Here is a 7,500-nt window from a genome sequence, read left to right as displayed (position 1 = left end):
CTGCCACAATTACAGCGGGTAAATGCAAGTATTTCCCATGACTGTGCCTCAAAACCAAATGTTTTCCTGGCCCACCACTCCACCCTGGACTTGAACAGCCTCTATGACCAGGTCCACCTCTACAAGGCAGCAGTGCCCACCTTTGCCCGAACTCTAAAGGACATCGCTCTCAAACGTATCCCCAACACTTCACACAGGAGCAAAAGATCAATAGACACCCCACCCAGACCGGCGAGACACCCTCCCAGACCTGCAGGACCCCCCCCTGGACCTACACATAGAGGACCCACGCCAAGAGGAATTACATCCAGACCACCGCACACCCAGACACATCCACACCCCCACCCCAACCAATCAACACCCCCCCACGTCAACCATGCCCACACCCCATTTAGGCCCCCTCAGATCAGACCTATGCCACTCCTGCCCACCCCATGCACCCCACCCCCGCAAAGAGGGCCTCAACATGGAAGCCACACATACGCCCAGGTAGTGAGCGGGCAAACAGTCCCAACCCCCACTCTCACACTCGCCCAAGCCAATGGCATGTACCAGATGCTCAGCAGGCTCTGCTCACACTTACTGGCCTGAGGCCAAACCACGACCAACAACATTGGACACTCTATGGAACAAAAAGCCTTCACTATATCATCCTGGAACATCCAAGGCCTGAGGTCATCTGCCTTTGGCCTGAAGAGCAGAAACCCGGACTTCACCAAAGAAATCGGTAACACAGACATTGTCATCCTGCAAGAAACCTGGTATAGAGGAGACAAACCCACTGGTTGCCCTCTAGGTTACAGAGAGCTGGTAGTCCCATCCACCAAACTACCAGGTGTGAAACAGGGAAGGGACTCAGGGGGTATGCTAATTTGATATAGAGCAGACCTAACTCACTCCATTAAATTAATCAAAACAGGAACATTCTACATTTGGCTAGAAATTCAAAAGGAAATTATCCTAACAGAGAAAAATGTCCTCCTGTGTGCTACCTATATCCCCCCACTAGAATCCCCATATTTTAATGAAGACAACCTCTCCATCCTGGAGGGCAAAATCAATCATTTCCAGGCCCAGGGACATGTACTAGTCTGTGGCGACCTAAATGCCAGAACCGGACAAGAACCTGACACCCTCAGCACACAGGGGGACAAACATCTGCCTGGAGGTGACAGCATCCCCTCCCACATATGCCCCCCTAGGCACAACTATGACAACATAACCAACAAAAACGGGTCACAACTCCTGCAGCTCTGTCGCACGCTGGGCATGTACATAATCAACGGTAGGCTTCGAGGGGACTCCTATGGTAGGTACACCTATAGCTCATCTCTTGGCAGTAGTACTGTAGACTACTTTATCACTGACCTCAACCCAGAATCTCTCAGAGCGTTCACAGTCAGCCCACTGACACCCCTATCAGACCACAGCAAAATCACAGTCTACTTAAACAGAGCAATACTCAATCATGAGGCATCAAAGCCAAAGGAACTGAGTAACATTAAGAAATGCTATAGATGGAAGGAATGCAGTTTGGAAACCTACCAAAAAACAATTAGGCAACAACAAATTCAATCCCTTTTAGACAATTTCCTGGGTAAAACGTTCCACTGTAATAGTGAAGGTGTAAACCTGGCAGTAGAAAATCTTAACAGTATATTTGACCTCTCAGCTTCCCTATCAAATCTAAAAATCTCAAATAGAAAACCGAAGAAAATTAACAATAATGACAAATGGTTTGATGAAGAATGCAAAAACCTAAGAAAGAAATTGAGAAACCTGTCCAACCAAAAACATAGAGACCCGGAAAACCTGAGTCTACGCCTTCACTATGGTGAATCACTAAAACAATACAGAAATACACTACGGAAAAAGAAGGAACAGCATGTCAGAAATCAGCTCAATGCAATTGAAGAATCCATAGACTCTAACCACTTCTGGGAAAATTGGAAAACACTAAACAAACAACAACACGAAGAATTATCTATCCAAAATGGATATGTATGGGTAAACCACTTCTCCAATCTTTTTGGTTATATAACAAAGAACAAAGAGCAAAAACATATACATGATCAAATACAGATCTTAGAATCAACTATTAAAGACTACCAGAACCCACTGGATTCTCCAATTACATTGAATGAGTTACAGTGTCATGTTTTGTCATATATTGTCATGTCTTGTCCCTGTGCTTTCTCTTCTATTCGTTTCCCCCTGCTGGTCTTATTAGGTTTCTTTCCCTCTCTCTCTATCCCTCTCTCTCTCTATCCCTCTCTCTCTCTATCGTTCCGTTCCTGCTCCCAGCTGTTCCTCATTCTCCTAATGACCTTGTTTACTCTTTCACACCTGTCCCCTATTTTGCCCTCTGATTAAGTCTCTATTTCTCTCTCTGTTTCTGCTTCTGTCCTTGTCGGATCCTTGTTTGCTGTTCGCTGTGTACTTGTTCCGTCCTGTCGTGTTTTTGCCTTCATCAGATGCTGCGTGTGAGCAGGTGTCTCTGTCAGCTACGGCCTGCGCCTACCCGAAGGGACCTGCAGTCTGTGGCCGCTTATCCTGTTATTCCCCTCTACAGACTAGAGGATTTCTGTTATCCCCGTTTGGACATTTCCTGTTAAGGATTCAGGATTTGCTATTTTTCTGTCTGGACTTGAATAAACTCTGTTTCTGTTAAGTCGCTTTTGGGTCCTCACTCACCTGCATACAGAAGGATCCGACCAAGAATGGACCCAGCGACTACGGATTCTCTCTACTCTGCTGTCGAGTTCCAGGGAGCGATGCTAGGCAGACACGAACAGGAATTGTCTGCTGCTCGACATGCCGTTGAGACCATGGCCGCCCAAGTCTCCGGCCTCTCGGAGGATATTCACAATCTCCGCCTCGATCCACCGGTTACCTCCTGGGCTTCCGGGTCTCCGGAGCCCAGAATTAATAACCCACCGTGCTACTCTGGGGAGCCCACTGAATGTCGCTCGTTCCTTACCCAGTGTGATATAGTGTTCTCTCTCCAGCCCCACACGTACTCCAGGGGTATTGCTCGTATCGCCTACGTCATATCTCTCCTTACTGGACGGGCTCGGGAGTGGGGCACGGCTATCTGGGAGGCAAGGGCTGAGTGTACTAACCAGTATCAGAACTTTAAGGAGGAGATGATACGGGTTTTTGATCGTTCTGTTTTTGGGAAAGAAGCTTCCTGGTCCCTGTCCTCCCTATGTCAAGGTAATCGATCCATTACGGATTACTCTATAGAGTTTCGCACTCTTGCTACCTCCAGTAACTGGAACGAGCAGGCGTTGCTCGCTCGTTTTCTGGAGGGACTCCACGCTAAGGTTAAGGATGAGATTCTCTCCCGGGAGGTTCCATCCAGTGTGGATTCTTTGATTGAACTCGCTATTCGCATAGAACGACGGGTAGATCTTCGTCACCGAGCTCATGGAAGAGAGCTCGCGTTAACTGTGTCCCCCCTCTCCCCGACACTACCATCTTCCCCCACTGGCTCAGGTGTTGAGCCCATGCAGCTGGGGGGTATTCGCATCTCGACTAAGGAGAGGGAACGGAGAATCACCAACCGCCTCTGTCTCTATTGCGGTTCCGCTGGTCATTTTGTCATTTCATGTCCAGTTAAAGGCCAGAGCTCATCAGTAAGCGGAGGGCTACTGGTAAGTGCTACTACTCTGTCCTCTCCGTCAAGTTCCTGTACTACCTTGCCGGTCCATCTACGCTGGACCGGTTCGGCAGCTTCCTGCAGTGCATTAATAGACTCTGGGGCGGAGGGCTGTTTTATGGACGAAGCCTGGGCTCGGGAACATGACATTCCTCTCAGACAGTTAGGGGAGCCCACGGCCATGTTCGCCTTGGATGGTAGTCCTCTCCCCAGTATATTATGTGAAACACTACCTTTAACCCTCACAGTATCTGGTAACCATAGTGAGACCATTTCTTTTTTGATTTTTCGTTCACCTTTTACACCTGTTGTTTTGGGTCATCCCTGGCTAGTGTGTCATAATCCTTCTTTTGATTGGTCTAGTAATTCTATCCTTTCCTGGAACGTTTCTTGTCATGCGAAATGTTTAATGTCTGCTATCCCTCCTGTTTCTTTTGTCCCCTCTTCACAGGAGGAACCTGGTGATTTGACTGGGGTGCCGGAGGAATATCATGATCTGCGCACGGTCTTCAGTCGGTCCAGAGCCACCTCCCTCCTCACCGGTCGTATGATTGTTGTATTGATCTCCTCAAGAAGCGTTTAACATCCGCTCCTATCCTTGTTACACCTGACGTCACTAAACAGTTCATTGTCGAGGTAGACGCGTCAGAGGTGGGCGTGGGAGCCATTCTGTCCCAGCGCTCCCATACTGACGATAAGGTCCACCCTTGCGCGTATTTTTCTCATCGCCTGTCGCCGTCGGAATGTAACTATGATGTGGCTAACCGCGAACTGCTCGCCATCCGTTTAGCCCTAGGCGAATGGCGACAGTGGTTGGAGGGGGCGACCGTTCCTTTTGTCGTTTGGACTGACCATAAGAACCTTGAGTACATCCGTTCTGCCAAACGACTTAATGCGCGTCAGGCTCGTTGGGCGCTGTATTTCGCTCATTTCGAGTTCGTGATTTCTTATCGTCCGGGCACTAAGAACACCAAGCCTGATGCTTTATCCCGTCTCTTCAGTTCTTCTGTAGCCTCTGCCGACCCCGAGGGAATTCTCCCTGAGGGGCGTGTTGTCGGGTTGAATGTCTGGGGAATTGAGAGACAGGTAAAGCAAGCACTCACTCACACTCTGTCACCGCGCGCTTGTCCTAGGAACCTTCTTTTCGTTCCCGTTTCTACTCGTCTGGCCGTTCTTCAGTGGGCTCACTCTGCCCAGTTAGCTGGCCACCCCGGCGTTCGGGGTACGCTTGCTTCTATTCGCCAGCGTTTTTGGTGGCCTACTCAGGAGCGTGACACGCGCCGTTTCGTGGCTGCTTGTTCGGACTGCGCGCAGACTAAGTCCGGTAACTCTCTTCCTGCTTCTGCTCCTGCCCTTGCTGTGTCTCAGTCTGTCCCCAGCCACCGCATCTCTCCTGGTCCTGTTCCTGCACTTGCTGTGTCTCAGTCTGTCCACAGCCACCGCCTCTCTCCTGTTCCTGGTCTTAGCCTTGCTGTGTCTCAGTTTGTCCATAGTTGTTACTCTCCTGGCCTGTTTGGTCCTGATTGCTCTAACTCTTACAGTTCTCTACCCGTGTCTCATTTTTATAATAGTAATTGCACTAGATTCCCTCTTCATCGTTTCCCGTTACGGTCCTGAGGAGAGGAGTTGGGTTCTTTCTCGGGACGTGCTGGACCGTTCGTTGATCAATGATTTCCTCCGTTGCCGCCAGGGTTCCTCCTCGAGTGCGCCAGGAGGCGCTCGGTGAGTGGGGGGGTACTGTCATGTTTTGTCATATATTGTCATGTCTTGTCCCTGTGCTTTCTCTTCTATTCGTTTCCCCCTGCTGGTCTTATTAGGTGTCTTTCCCTCTCTCTCTATCCCTCTCTCTCTCTATCCCTCTCTCTCTCTATCGTTCCGTTCCTGCACCCAGCTGTTCCTCATTCTCCTAACGACCTCGTTTACTCTTTCACACCTGTCCCCTATTTTGCCCTCTGATTAAGTCTCTATTTCTCTCTCTGTTTCTGCTTCTGTCCTTGTCGGATCCTTGTTTGCTGTGATGTGTTCTTGTTCCGTCCTGTCGTGTTTTTGCCTTCATCAGATGCTGCATGTGAGCAGGTGTCTCTGTCAGCTACGGCCTGCGCCTACCCGAAGGGACCTGCAGTCTGTGGCCGCTTATCCTGTTATTCCCCTCTACAGACTAGAGGATTTCTGTTATCCCCCGTTTGGACATTTCCTGTTACGGATTCAGGATTTGCTATTTTTCTGTCTGGACTTGAATAAACTCTGTTTCTGTTAAGTCGCTTTTGGGTCCTCACTCACCTGCATAACATACAGGACAAAATAAAAACCCTTCAACCCAAAAAGGCCTGTGGTGTCGATGGTATCCTCAATGAAATGATCAAATATACAGACAACAAATTCCAATTGGCTATACTAAAACTCTTTAACATCATACTTAGCTCTGGCATCTTCCCCAATATTTGGAACCAAGGACTGATCACCCCAATCCACAAAAGTGGAGACAAATTTGACCCCAATAACTACCGTGGAATATGTGTCAACAGTAACCTTGGGAAAATCCTCTGCATTATTATTAACAGCAGACTCGTACATTTCCTCAATGAAAACAATGTACTGAGCAAATGTCAAATTGGCTTTTTACCAAATTACCGTACAACAGACCATGTATTCACCCTGCACACCCTAATTGACAACCAAACAAACCAAAACAAAGGCAAAGTCTTCTCATGCTTTGTTGATTTCAAAAAAGCCTTCGACTCAATCTGGCATGAGGGTCTGCTATACAAACTGATGGAAAGTGGTGTTGGGGGTAAAACATACGACATTATAAAATCCATGTACACAAACAACAAGTGTGCGGTTAAACAGGGATGCAGCTTAAGCCCCACCCTCTTCAACATATATATCAACGAATTGGCGCGGGCACTAGAAAAGTCTGCAGCACCCGGCCTCCCCCTGCTAGAATCCGAAGTCAAATGTCTGCTGTTTGCTGATGATCTGGTGCTTCTGTCACCAACCAAGGAGGGCCTACAGCAGCACCTAGATCTTATGCACAGATTCTGTCAGACCTGGGCCCTGACAGTAAATCTCAGTAAGACCAAAATAATGGTGTTCCAAAAAAAGGTCCAGTCACCAGGACCACAAATACAAATTCCATCTAGACACTGTTGCCCTAGAGCACACAAAAAAACTATACATACCTTGGCCTAAACATCAGCGCCACAGGTAACTTCCACAAAGCTGTGAATGATCTGAGAGACAAGGCAAGAAGGGCATTCTATGCCATCAAAAGAAACATAAATTTCAACATACCAATTAGGATTTGGCTAAAAATACTTGAATCAGTCATAGAGCCCATTGCCCTTTATGGTTGTGAGGTCTGGGGTCCGCTCACCAACCAAGACTTCACAAAATGGGACAAACACCAAATTGAGACTCTGCACACAGAATTCTGCAAAAATATCCTCCGTGTACAACGTAAAACACCAAATAATGCATGCAGAGCAGAATTAGGCCGATACCCACTAATTATCAAAATCCAGAAAAGAGCCGTTAAATTCTACAACCACCTAAAAGGAAACGATTCACAAACCTTCCATAACAAAGCCATCACCTACAGAGAGATGAACCTGGAGAAGAGTCCCCTAAGCAAGCTGGTCCTGGGGCTCTGTTCACAAACACAAACACACCCTACAGAGCCCCAGGACAACAGCACAATTAGACCCAACCAAATCATGAGAAAACAAAAAGATAATTACTTAACACATTGGAAAGAATTAACAAAAAAACAGAGCAAAAAAACAGAGCACAGAGAGTACACACCGGCAGAATACCTGACCACTGTGACTGACCCAAAA

Source organism: Oncorhynchus gorbuscha, linkage group LG20, assembly GCF_021184085.1.
Source record: "Oncorhynchus gorbuscha isolate QuinsamMale2020 ecotype Even-year linkage group LG20, OgorEven_v1.0, whole genome shotgun sequence".
Lineage (NCBI taxonomy): Eukaryota > Metazoa > Chordata > Actinopteri > Salmoniformes > Salmonidae > Oncorhynchus > Oncorhynchus gorbuscha.
The sequence above is the reverse complement of the archived record's forward strand: the minus strand, read 5'-3'. Positions refer to the sequence as shown.